We start from the raw sequence: 14,143 nt of genomic DNA, 5'->3' as shown, positions 1-14,143 counted from the left end.
CGCTGACTCGCAACTAAACTTTATTGAAAGATACACGCACATATATCAAACATTTGACTGGGTCACGTGGACGACCTTCGCAAATGCTTAATATATATGCGTGTATTTTTCAATAAAGTTTAGTTGCTAGTAAGCGCGGTGTCGTCTCTTGCTCTGTCCTTGTCTATATTTTGCGCTGTTCTTGCTTCCCAAGAACGAACCACCAACTAGCCCAACTTTCGCTGTTATCGCCATAAGATTATGAGAGACGCCGTAATGAAGGGCTCCAGAATTTTCGACCACCTGGGGTTCTTCAACGTGCACCCAAATCTGAGCACACGGGCCTACAACATTTCCGCCTCCATCGGAAATGCAGCCGCTGCAGCCGGGGTGCGAACCTGCGACCTGCGGGTCAACAGCCGAGTACCTTAGTCACTATACCACCGCAGCGGGGTAAAATTGATGCACGTAGGCTTGTAAGTGCTCTGTAAAGTACTTGTTCACAGCAGCTGTTTTTAAAAAACTCAAATTTCGTCCAACCCCCAATGATGATCACTGTCAGCACTGCCTTGCAATAGTGCTACCTTCCTGGTGCACATCACATAGTGCCATTGTAGTCCCTCGATGGTATATGTTGTCACTTGCTGCCTGCTTGCACATGGCCGCACTTCAAAGTTTAAAACTTTTGACCCCTTCGTTGTTGTTCATGACCCCCACACGGCAACTACTTAATTGTTTTTCGCAACTGTGTCATGGCAGTGGTACAAATCAGAAGAATAACCTCCACGCTGGTCACCACTATTTTAGGGCCCGACGGACTCTCCACGCACTTGAAAACTCCTTGCATACTTTTGCCAACTTCTCCTCCCATCTGTCGCTCGCAGTGCTTGCACATCCAGGGAAGTACCGAGGGGCCCTGGTGACTGCTTTATATGGCCGCTAGTGTGGGTGAGGGCAAGGATGGTTTCTGGTGATCCCTACAAGTCGCAACACAGATGCGCTCTGAAACCACATCTTGAAAGAGCATGTTAGCTTCAGTTTCGGGATCGAATCCGGGCTGCGGCGGCTGAATTTGCGATGGAGGCAGAAATGTTGTAGGCCCGTGTGCTCAGATTTGGATGCATGTTAAAGAACCCCAGTACAACACTGGGTTAAAGAACCCAGTACAACAAAACCTTGTCCACCAGGTAAGCTGCAGCACTTTGACTTGATCTCCTTGATTGGCCATACTGCATTGACTGCTAAAAGGTCCGAAGCCTGGCAAGCATAGATCTCAGTTGTCCCCACAATACCAGCATGAAAGTTGTTTCGTTACTTGCAAAATCTAGCAGATATCGTTACATCAACACTATCTGATAAAATATTTGTTGCAATCACAACGTTACCGCCTTTCGTAAGAAGACATGAGACAGCAGTGTTGGTTTCAATAACTACAACTGAAAAAGCTATGCAGTGAAACTGTTGTCCCTGAAAACCTGGAGGAGTAGGTCCAGAATCATGTGGCTGTTGCAAAGTTACTTGCTTTTCTGGGAGGGCTGTTTTTAACACGTCACTCTGACTGCGCTCACACAAGCGATTCACGAATTGCTGAAGCGGTAGATTTGAAGATTTCAAGTCATGCTTCAATTGACCCAAAAAGTTCTCAAACGGAAATGCTGAAACTGAGTCAAGATGGCCAAACTTCTGCACATCATCAGGAAGGTGTACAAGTGCATGCACATGGTACACGTAGACACCCTCCCAATAAAGACGTCCAGCATCAGTGACAAACCCTCGGAAATGATTTTTGGCAAAGTTTAAGTGTAGGCGGCAAAGCTCAGGGCTTGCGAAGATAGAGAATTCCACAGTCAGCTTCATGAAATGCTGGTAATAATATTTTTCAATTCGCCCTGATAGCACCACAGATCCAAAGTAGAATAAAAATTTCGAAACTCTGTGGCCTTCCATCTTTCCAGTTCGCAAAAACTTCGGAGCTTACGGGCCAATTCCCGAGGTGTGCTTCTGCAAATTTATTAGCATCTCTGATATTTCATTCTGCACACGTACCGGAACCTTTGCCCTATGAGGTACTCCACGGACCCAGTAGTGAAGCAGTTTTCTCACAACCCCTAGACACACAAAGTGCATGTAATCCAGTAGAAAATCGCTAACCATGTAAATTTTTAACTCGGTCAGTGTTGAGTGTCCACGATGGTGCTCTTCCTGATCTTGGTGCGGAAATGCTTCATCAGTTCGCAGTGGATCATTGAGCTCTGGAAGGATTACTTTCCGAGAGCTTTCAGAATAGACTCCTTCAGTGCATCTCTCGCAACTGTGATAGACCCCATGGCCCTTGATCCACTTCAAGAATGCCCTTGCATCTGCATCACAGACAAATGCACGTTCTTGAACTGTAAACTTTTTGTCACCTTAAGTGAAGCCTTCCATTTCCAGCATGCTCACTTCTGCAATAAAATCCCTCAAGTAGTCCTTGAGGCTCTCAGGTTTTGTGTTTCCAACAAACAAGGCAATGACAAAACGCTTGACATCACTGGACTCTTCAACAGATGCCAATATTGGCCAGAACTGTTTGCTTGAACTCTTTGCAATGGGAAGCTCATCATTATTTATCAGAAGTGGGATGGTATCACTTGTGATGCTGCCTACTTGTATTGTTCGTTCTATCGTTGATTTAATACAAAAGTAGTGGTATAAACCAGATGTCCTCATTTTTCTTAACGTGCAAGACCTCGGTGTCCCCATTAGGGTTCGTGAGTTACTGGGTAACTCCGGGTGGTGCTTCTTCAATGTTTTCAGCAGCAGCGTTAGATGAGATGCACAAGCTTTAGTTTCACAGGCCCAAGCTGCCAGCTCACTGGCCAAGCTCGGCTGTTCTTCATAAGTTGTTTAAACTCAACTTCTGCCACATTGCTGGTCAATCTTGGCTGTTCTACAGCTGACGTGGTTGCAAAAGCATATGTAGGGTTGACATGCTCTTGATTTGAAGCCTTCGTGACATCACTGCTTCTGTTGTCTTCTTTATCATTCGCGAAATTTTTATCCTGTTTGGAAAAAGATGAAGTTGCAATGTCTGCGAAGTGTTTGTGCACACATTCAGGAACTGCTTTTTCTCTGCCGGTCGCCGACATCTTTTAAATGTCTCCGGTACCGTTTCATATCTGCATAGGATATAGCGAGTGTTTTCAATTTAAGTTCACACAAAGAAAGCTAATAACTACTGCAGTAACGTGAGCTAAAATGATGATAATATGGCATGCCATAGAGAAGGGGGTACTCGGTCAGCTGGGAATATTTTATGTGGACTGAAATGTATAGCTTTGCTTGTATTTAGCCTCTTCGCAATGCGGCGGCCGTGGCCTCGACTTTAACAGCATGACAGCTTTAATACAGCTACGAAGGGTAAAGGGAGAAGTTCAGGAAAAAATGGAAGCTTGAAGACACAAAAAATTTGCGAACATGGGGTGTTGTTGGAGCGAACGTTTCGAGAAGCGGATTTGTTTCAGCCTGGCAAAACTTTTCAAAATGTTGGCTCGAACAACACCCCATGCGCAATCATTTCTGCTCTTCACAACTTAAAGGTTATGCAAATGTCACAAGAGTACTCCTGGTCACAATCAAGCCCGGTCATTTCTCGGTCGCCAAACCGGTGACACAAGAGCGCTTTTGATCGCAAACAATTGGTCAATGCATTGCGTTACAGCCTGATCCGAATCAAGTTTGCCACAGACATCGCACAAATAGCGATTGGACCTAATCCTGATTAAAACGGACTGTACCGGTGTCACACGAACAGTTACGATCCCAAAAAGGGCCGATCTGGATGAGGTTTAAGCCGGATCAGGTGCTGCTACTTTAACACCTTCAATTGCGATCAGCCCCTATAACAACGCGACCTAACTTTCAGATTTCGCTGCGCCAAACTCGATCCGCGGATTGGTTTTTTGTATCATCGTGGTTTCGACGTACGGGGTCGGTCAAAATTTTTTAGGCCACTATCCAATGTATTCCTATGGCAGCGTGGCCTTGGAACTGTTGACCCCTCCTGTACTTTTGTGTCAGCCACGGCGCGGTGCCGCGTGAGATAGGTATTACATGCATGCAGTAGTTTCACTTCATCGAGAGTAGCAGCTTTAAACTGAAATGAACTCATTTATGCTTACCTTCACTATCTTCACAAGCGTGAACGAAAAGCGCGTTGGTCTCGTCGTCACGATTGTCTACGTGCGCCAAGGAAACAGGAGGAAACACGAGCAACACGAGCCAAAAGAAAGACGCTTTCATGGTTGCCAACTTGAGCCAACACACAAAAGAATTAAGTCCTGCATCTGATTAAGACTGCTAGTGCTGCAGCAAAAAACATTTGCAAAACAAAACAGATCGTTGTTCAATATAGGAAGTTTTTGTAATCTAATTAAATTACGTTTATTTTTTTAAAACATCCGTAAATTTTTACTAGCGCCACTTTCTCAGTTGAGCAAAAACAGAGGTAAAAACGGGGCTGCACCCGTGAAGTGGCCTAAATTGTAAAAAAAACTAGGTTACAGTACAGTGGCTAGAATTCTAGCCACTATACTAGTATTCCAGTATTCTAGCCACTGTAGTTACAGTCAACGCCTTGTTACAGTAGGTAGAGCCGTAAAGCAAGCTGCGCTACAGCTGCAATGACCCATTGGCGAAATCTGCGTAGTAAAGGTCGTAATGGTAACAAATTTTGATGTGGGGCATCGTCTCGAAACGTATGGAGTGTGTGTGCATCATCTGCAAAACTGTAGGACTCGTGTTGCGGCATGTATATACACCGGACGCTGACATTCGACGCACAGTTTGGCCTTCACAGATCTTGAGACTCTCAGCGCTCGCCTACTGTGCTTTTGATTTGATCGCGGAAGGTGGTTGGTGCGTTGATCAATGCCGACCTGTCCCACCTTACGGCATGTTGCCTGGAATGTGCTAGCCGTGTTCAGCGTGTTACCCATTAGGTTCAGTTCGTGGTGCGGCCCAGCAAGGGCAGCTAGCCCAGCTACACACTGCCTTTGCGCGCTGCCTTCACGCCTTGAATTCATGATTCACTTGAGCGGCGAAGACAAGAATGTGCCCGTTGACCATATTTTATTGGTGTTACGTCTGTACAGCCGCTTGTGACTGTAGACGATTTATTAAAGGACAGGAAACGTGAACAAGTTCAAAAGCGTAGCCCAGGCGTTGGAGTCACTCCTGGCCAGCGTTCGACGCCAGGCTCGCGCTCGTGCCACAGCGCCAGTGCCCCGCGCGCACTTCGTTAATGTCGTCTTCTAAGGCGACATGTCACTCTTCCTCCCTTAGACGAAGTCTCCATAGCGGTCTGGAGGTCGCCTAACCTCTGGTGGTCGCAGTTGCCGAGTGGCCACTGCCTGTGACGTCGACGGTTGCGAGGGAGTGTGATCTTGCATCTCGGGCGATTCAGGCGGTTGAGCAGCTGAGCTCGATGGCGTCTCTTCTGGCGTTGCGTCCAAGAGATCGTCAGCTGCGCTCCAATCTGTCCGCGATTGGGTTGTTTGTCTGGTCTGACTCGTTTTCCTCATGTGATTGAGGTGACGCCGAACCTTTCCTTGGTCGCTTTTTACAAGCCAGGATCGTGGTCCGACGCGGCGCAGTATTTCGCCTTCAATCCAATCTGGCTTTTTCAAAAACTGCCGGATAAGCACTCTATCCCCTATAGCGAAGCGGCGTGATTTTTGCAATGCCTCCTGGCTCTCAGGACTTCGCTTATCCGTCTCCCGCTTAAGAAGATCGAGAGGGCAGAGCAATTCTCGTCCGAACATCGCTCTCGCCGGTGTCATACCTGTGGTAGTGTGTATTGTCGTGTGCTGCCGATACAGAAATCTTGCAAGTCGGCACTGTATGGACTTGTCTGCATCTTTCAACAGCGCTCTTTTCAGCTCCGCCACATAGCGTTCTGCCTGGCCGTTTGTTGCCGGATGATATGCTGGTGAGGTTGCAGCCTGTATGCCGTTCGACGCATAGAACTGCTTGATCTCGTTGGAGATGAATGCTTTTCCGTTGTCGGAGATGACCTTTCGGGGAATGCCGAACGTTGCAAAGAGGCTTCGGAGCACGTCGATTACAGCCGCGGATGTTGCTTGTGTCACGTGCCGGACTTCCACCCACTTTGTGTATGCGTCCACAACAACTAAGTAGGTGCGTCCGAGTAGTGGCCCCGCGAAGTCAACGTGCACCGTGTTCCATGCTGTCTGGGGACGGTCCCACGTAGGAATAGGAGCTTTGGGTGGGCTCTTTTGCGTTGCTTGGCATTCACGGCACTGTCGCACCGTTTCCTCGATCACCTTGTCCATTCCGGGCCACCATACGTAGCTCCTTGCGCACTTCTTCATGGCTACCATGCCTCTGTGACCCGCATGCAGAAGTGCCAGAACACGGGATCGTGCTGAGCTCGGTATGATCACTCGGGATCCAAGTGTGATGCACTCGCGCTGTAGTGCTAGTGCGGTCGCTCGTCGTCGGTAAGGAGCAAACTCATCTCCAGTGAGTTTCTCCACTGTACCATCCTGCACTGCCTTGTACAACCTCTGCATGATGCTGTCTTGTTGTGTCAGGCGTGCTATCTCGGCAGCAGTCAACGGAGGTCTCGATAACGCTTCGAACAATAGTACGTCACCTGGAGGCCAGGGTTCATCGAGACGTTCTTGTAATGGCAAACGGCTCAACGCATCCGCGTTTTGATGGTTCTTGCCACGCCTGTAGATTATGCTGTAGTCATACGCCGATAACTTGATGCACCATCTGGTCATCCGTGGAGAAAGGACTTGAGCCGTTGGCTTTTGTGGACCCAGTATGCCGAGCAGTGGTTGGTGGTCAGTGACGAAAGTCACCTTTCTTCCCGCAATATACTTGTGGAACTTGTGGGCTGCAAACACCACAGCAAGGCCTTCTCTGTCCAATTGAGCATATTTGCGTTCTGCCGGCCCTAGCGTCCGAGATGCAAAAGCGATTGGCGCCTCTCTATTCTGGTCATCACGTTGAGACAGAACAGCTCCTATGCCATATGGTGAAGCATCACAAGAGACAAGAAGCTCCTTCTGTTCGTCGTAGTGTGCCAGTACGGTCTGACTGAGCAGCAATGCCTTAAGCTTGTCAAAGGCTTCTTGATGCTTTGTCTCCCATCTCCACGTGGCGTCCTTCTGAAGAAGCTGGTATAGGCAGCTGGCAACTGTTGCCCTGTTCTTCAAGAATCTGTCGTAGAAAGCCAGCATTCCGAGAAATGATTGAAGCGCTTGTTTGCAGTTTGGTGCTGGAGCGTCCGTTATGGCTCGAACTTTCTCTTCGTTTGTGTGGACGCCTGTCTCGTCGATTCGGTGTCCCAGAAAGAAAACTTGTCGCACCGCAAAGCAGCACTTGTTTTTTCCGAGGCGCAGATTGTAGTTTCGTAGCCTCTTCAGCACTTCTTCCAGTCTCTCGGCGTGTTCCGTGGCGTCTTTCCCACTGATGATCACGTCATCTAGGTATGCGCACACGCCTGTGATGCCTGACAGCATTGTCTCCATAAAACGTTGAAAAATGGCTGGGGCTGCAGAAATTCCGAAAGGCAATCTCTTGACCCTGTATAGTCCCTTCAGCGTGTTCAGGGTCAATATCTCTGCTGTCTCTGGCGTCACGTGAAGTTGCTGGTACGCTTGTGCTAAATCCAGGGTGCTGAAGACCTTGCCTCCCCTCAAGTGGCTGAGCACTTCATCAGTTGAGGGAAGTGGGTAGTCTGCCTTCTTTGATACCTGGTTCACTGTGCAACGGTAGTCGCCGCATATTCGCAACGAGCCATTCTTCTTTCGAACCAGTACGAGAGGCGTTGCCCAATCCGAATGCTGTGCTGGCTCGATTATGCCTTGACTTTGCAGTCGATCCAATTCTGCTTCTACAGCTGACCGGAGCGCGAAAGGAACCGGCCGTGCTTTTAGGAACTTTGGTTTCGCTCCTTCCACGAGGTCTAGTTGTACCGCTGGACCGATGTGTCCTGATATGTCCTCGTCGAATACAGATTGGTACTTGTCGAGAAGCTTCGAAACAAGTTCATCGCCGGATACATCATTGATGCCCGTGATCTGTATACCCAGGTGAGGAAACCAGTTTCGTCCAAGGAGGTTACAACCTGCTCCCTTGATGACAACAAGTGGTAGTGTCATGGTTTTGTTTCCGTGCGTAACAATCACCGTTGCACATCCGAGAACTCGAAGAGACTGTCCTGACCATGTGCGTAGGAGCATGTTGTCGGTCTGAAGCCGTGGTCGATCATCTGTCCACGTAGCTTTGAACGTGACCTCACTGATGAGTGTGCAGGCTGCACCCGAGTCGACTTCAAAATCCAAGAACTTGCCATGTACGCGTAGCCGAGTCATGACCTTCTGTGTGCTGAACGCGTTGGTTACGGTGTTGAGCTCGTAAAGGGCCACGTCTGATGAGTCCTGCTGAGTCGACACTGGTGCTGAGGCAGCTGTCGAAGTTCCTTGTTGGGGATATTCGATGCTGTTGCTCGTTTTTGCTTCTTTCCGCTTTTTCAGACAGGCTTTTTCAATGTGTCCGCGTTTCTTGCAGTAGTTGCAGGAGACTGTCTGGAACTTGCAAGTGTCCGGATTATGTAGCGCGTTACAACGCCAACAGCGTTGTTTCTTCTTTTGGGCAGAGGCACTAGAGTGACCTTGGTTGTCTATCTTGCATGTGCTTATGCAGGATTCGTGAAACTCTTTAAATTCGGTTTTCACGCGTTTCTGGTCTTCGATGGCGTTTTCAGCTCGCAGTGCAAGGTCGAAAGCTTTCTTGAACGTCAAGTCCTTTTCTGCGAAGAGCCGTTGCTGGACCTGCTCGTTCCGAAGACCGCAAACGAAACGATCACGCAGCATGACGTCCATAGGCAGCATTGTCGGATTCGCTGCAGTGTCTGCGCTTGTCCCGAAATTGCAATCTGCTGCTAGCTTCTTGAGCGCCGTGACGTAATCACTGACCGTTTCGTCGTGCTTTTGGTCACGTCGCTGGAATCGTGCCCTGCAGAAGACCTCAGACGGTTGTGGATCGAAGTGAGCCTTGAGCATCTTGACTATGTCCTCGTAGCTCACTTGGTTGGGCTGCTTGGGTTGAACGAGGGCGCAGACGATGTCATAAGTCTGTTCCCCGCACAGCGTTAGCAGATGAGCACGTTTCTTCGATGCGTCCGTAATCTCGTTAGCCTCGAAGAAGAACTGTAGCCTCCCATACCAGGATCTCCAGGAGCTGGGGCTGCCGCTGAATTCGGGTAGCCGACCGAAGTCGGGCGTCGCCATGTTATTTCCTTGACGTCGGTGGAGTGCCGATGAGTCGATCCAGTCTTCCTCGTCGCCAACTGTTACGTCTGTACAGCCGCTTGTGACTGTAGACGATTTATTAAAGGACAGGAAACGTGAACAAGTTCAAAAGCGTAGCCCAGGCGTTGGAGTCACTCCTGGCCAGCGTTCGACGCCAGGCTCGCGCTCGTGCCACAGCGCCAGTGCCCCGCGCGCACTTCGTTAATGTCGTCTTCTAAGGCGACATGTCAATTGGTTTTGATGTCATGTCTGTGCACTGACTGACTTTCGGCAGGACATTTCCTGACAAGTGTTCAGCTATTTTGACCGAGTGGCCGGCTGCATGCAGTTGCCTACGAGGTGTGTTACTCGCACACTTGCGTTACGTCTCATATGTAGCTTCCCTGTTGCTGTTCTGGCTAAGTAGTTACGTCAGCGTAATGCTTTTCATGGGACGTCTCATTTTTAGCCAAATTCATTCGGGCTGTGCTCCAGATGAAATGTAGAAACTGTAACGAGGACAGTGGGCATGGAGCTCGAATATAGAAAAGAAAGAAGACTCCACTTGAAACGGGGTGTTGAACCAGCAGGTGTTGACTCGGCGAACGAAAGCTTTATTGAGCGCAAGGGCTAACTGAACGCAAGCCTGCGATCACAGCAAGTCTTCTTTCTTTTCTATATTCGAGCTCCATGCCTACTGCCCTCGTTACAATCACCCACGGGCGATGAGGGAGCCATCCTGGCGACCTAAGGACAGGTGTACACAGAAGGGTCATGGTATGGCTTGAGCCGAGAGATGTGTAAAATTTCTTGTCCCCGACGGCGCTTGTCCGGAGAGGCATCCAGCGGCTCGATCAGGTAGTTGACAGGGGATGTTTGGCGTACAACTCGATAAGGGCCATGGTACCTGAACAAAAGCTTTATTGAGCGCAAGGGCTAACTGAACGCAAGCTTGCTTGCTTGCTTGTTCCTTTCTTTTGTGGCTCTCACCCACTAAGGGGGATTGGCCAAGAAGCCGGTGGTTAATGCAAGTCAATACCTTTAGGTTTTCTAGACTAGGGGAATATGATTACTGTGTTTTGACTGTGAAATATTTGGCGCAATGTAAAAAAAAGAAAGAAAAAAAAGGGGGGGGGAGAAATAATAGAATTTGTTGAATATCTGTGGTGGAATCGTTATATGAAATTCTCCTGAAAGTTGAATCATTGCAGTGTATCAGCTAAATAATAAGTGGTAGTGTGCCTAGTAAAATTCGAGAGCTGATGGCTGACTCAGCAAGGTAATCTTCTTGTGTTATATATGAATTCGCAGAGAGCCCCGCAGATGTTCCTGTCGCTATGTCCCAATGAAATGGCCCCAAAAGACAAAATATTGGGAGTATTAAGTGATATTGCTAATTTTCTGAATAAAATTTCGAAGCAGTTTTTTCTTTGATTTTTGAATCGGTGACATGTGATAAGAAAATGGTCGATATGTTCAGGTTCGTTACAGCTTGAGCACAGAGGGGATGGCACCAGACCAGACCTGTTTAAGTAGAAATTAAGAGGTGGTACACGGCAACGTAATTTTGTTACCAAGACTTCCAATTTACGAGTGGGACACCATTTATTATTCCATGTGAATTGCAGGTGCGAGAAATCTGGATTTGGTATCATGGTTTTTGATGAGTCTTCAAGAAGGGAAAGTTTTCTAAACCTCGCTGCTGTTACATAAGCTGTAGGAGGCATGATTGGCACAATCGGAAGATCAAGAGATGTTCGCGCAAGTTTGTCAGCCATCTCGTTTATAAATATACTACGATGGCCTGGCACCCATATCATTCTCACTAGACGAATGTTTGCTGGGATTAATGATATAAAGTCTCTAGTACTGCTGATGTCGACGACGATGATAAGAATGAACACACGGAATACGAGTCAGTCACTATCACAGCTGTCGAATGAGTCGCAGGAAGTTTACGAATAGCTAGTATAACGGCCGTTAATTCCGCTTCAAATATTGGTGTATAATCTGGGAGGCGTAATGAAAATGACCAGAATAATGAGAGAGAAAAAATACCCACACCTGCCTTCTCGCCACTCGTAGATGCATCTGTTGCAATTACTGTATTATTACCTAATTGAGACAGGTGTTGTTCTAATAAACCAATCAAATATTTAGAGGGCAAGTGTTTAGCGTTCATGGGGAAGATATCGTCAAATTCTATTTGCACTTGGCCGATTGGTTTGACAGATGGTGTGATCTCGAATATATTAACATTTAAAGCATCTAGAAGTGTTTGAACAAATAGCACTTGGGGTTTATATACACGGGACCAATGCTCATTGAAAAAGACACCAGGCTCGGCAAAGAATACAAATTGTCGCCTTCTTAAAGTGGATTCAGAAAATTTTAAATAGGTGTTTACTGTTAAAATACGAAATCTGCAAGCAAGGGTGGGTATCCGAGCTTTTTGATACAAAACATTGTTAGCTGTGAATTTTGGCACACCTAAATAACTACGTAGGGCTTCCCGCTCTAAGAGAATGAGGGGGTTTATTTTGTATGCTGGTCCACCAGAGAATAGTACACATCCGAATTCAAGAATCGGACGAACGTACATGCGATAAATCATGATCATCGTATCTCTGCGAAGACCGGAACGGAGGCGGCCAAGCCTACTTATCATTCCAACAGCGCGTGTAGCCTTAATTTTAATATATTCAATGTGGTCACGCCAGCTCAGTTTTTGATCGTACAGTACACCCAGATATTTAATACAATTAACCTGGGGTATTATTTCTTGATGGTACTGAATAGAAATAGTAACTGGTGCGTCCAACGGAAAAACTATTATAGCACTTTTAGTTACGTTCAGGTACGCAAGCTTGCTTGCTTGCTTGTTCCTTTCTTTTGTGGCTCTCACCCACTAAGGGGGATTGGCCAAGAAGCCGGTGGTTAATGCAAGTAAATACCTATAGATTTTCTAGATTAGGGGAATATGAATACTGTGTTTTGACTGTTAAAATAATTTGGCGCAATGTTAAAAAAAAGAAAAAAAAAAGAAAAAAAAGGGGGGGGGGAGAAATAATAGAATTTGCTAAATATCTGTGGTGGAATCGTTATATGAAATTCTCCTGAAAGTTGAATCATTGCAGTGTATCAGCTAAATAGTAAGTGGTAGTGTGACTATTAAAATTCGAGAGCTGATGGCTGACTCAGCAAGGTAATCTTCTTGTGTTATATATGAAATCGCAGAGAGCCCCGCAGATGTTCCTGTCGCTATGTCCCAATGAAATGGCCCCAAAAGATGCTGATGTTGAGACGGTGAATGAAAACAAGCCTGAGTGAGGAGCATTCTTTACATGCTCACGCTACCATACTTGTTAGGAACAGTAATTCTTACTGAGATGAGAAATGATTGGACATGTTAATTGTAAAAGCCCCATAAATTATCTCAGATTATGGTGGCTGCGGAAACTATACACAATATTTATATTGCTTCTAATGTAGTGACATACAAGAATTGGCAAAGCTTGCAGTAAGCCGCTCAAGGCTTGAAACAGCAAAACTAGACGATTGTGAAGACTTATCTGGTTGCTTTTCTAGGCTTTAGCTAGGTGATGCTAGGCTGTTTTTACGTTGATTCTTAGATCAGAGAAGCCCATAGATAGTCACAGGCACGACACGGTTATTCAAATTCCAGAGACCGAAACTCGCCCTGAAACGGAGCGGCCACACCTCTTATAGATTGACAGGCATGTCTTTAGCACAGGCATGTTGCTTCGGGGTCTTCTCACCGCTGCTGTTGCCTTTCTCATTTCCTAGTATTTTCTCATAGGGGCTCAGGGGTCTTCGTTTTGCTCTTGCTTTGAAGCGATTTGTTGGGCTAACTGTTGCATTCGTCATTAGTAGTGGACCATAGGCGAGTAGTGAGATATTCCCAATTTATTTCACACATACCCATTTATGATGATGATAGTTTTCTGGTAGGCTGCACAGAGGCACATACCTGTTACAATATTAGTTTTATGCCACCGACTCGCAATTTCCTAAACAGCTTCGTTGATAGAAGTCTAAAGGCTTGCAAAAGCCTGGTGAGGTCATGCTACAATGTAGTCTCTCAATTATGTTAAGTGTCTTTTTTTTAAAGAATGACCAGAATCTAAACATCTTCTGAAGTAAGATAGTTCTTAATACTTACAAAGCTTCTGGCTATTTTCATTTTAACTTGCATTTTGCCCCTCCATGAGTGAAATTTTTGAGCTTACAAAACATGAATTGGCCCAAAATTATAATCTGCAGTTTGAACTCAGCCCAAAAGAAGTCTATGGAATTTGACCTATACGATAAAGTTATATTAATATGTTCTAATTACTCTACTGTTACTCGTACTTTACCAGCTAGTGTTGCTTAGATGAGGACTAACCCAGGCGTACATAATGTATACCTGCAATGCACAATCCCTAGAATGTACTTGCAGTACCGATTGCATACATTTCAATATAACTTCTAAACTGCTCATCATACTTCAGCCCACACACATTACCAGAAGGCTGTCGACCTACCTCTTGTTTGCACCATGACCCACTGTCGTTCTTTTACTAGACCGAACAGGACTGGAACGGTCTTTCCAAGAGCATCGCCATCATTCAAACTTGGATAGCTTTAGCGAAGCCTTAGCATCTTCGTTTTATTTACAATATTTGTTTGGCTCACTCCCGCATGTAAAGCATTGGGACCTCAATAAAAAAATTGCATTACTGTTTTGACAGCCTTTTGTGAGTCACCAGTGTTCTTGGGAATCAGCAGGGGCATGCAAATGTAAAGCATCATTTGCCTAAGCCACACCAGCACTCCCCCACCGCAATGCGAGCCCC

The 14,143-nt window shown here is 46.6% G+C and overlaps 1 pseudogene; it reads right to left on the bottom strand.

The window, feature by feature from the left end:
- Positions 1–1,104: 1,104 nt before the first annotated feature.
- On the bottom strand, positions 1,105–4,260 carry LOC142775505 (uncharacterized; annotated as a pseudogene).
- Between the last annotated feature and the right edge of the window lie 9,883 nt (positions 4,261–14,143).

This window comes from Rhipicephalus microplus, chromosome X, assembly GCF_043290135.1.
Source record: "Rhipicephalus microplus isolate Deutch F79 chromosome X, USDA_Rmic, whole genome shotgun sequence".
Taxonomy (NCBI): Eukaryota; Metazoa; Arthropoda; class Arachnida; order Ixodida; family Ixodidae; genus Rhipicephalus; species Rhipicephalus microplus.
Note: the sequence above shows the minus strand (reverse complement) of the source record. Positions and strands in the feature narration are given on the sequence as shown.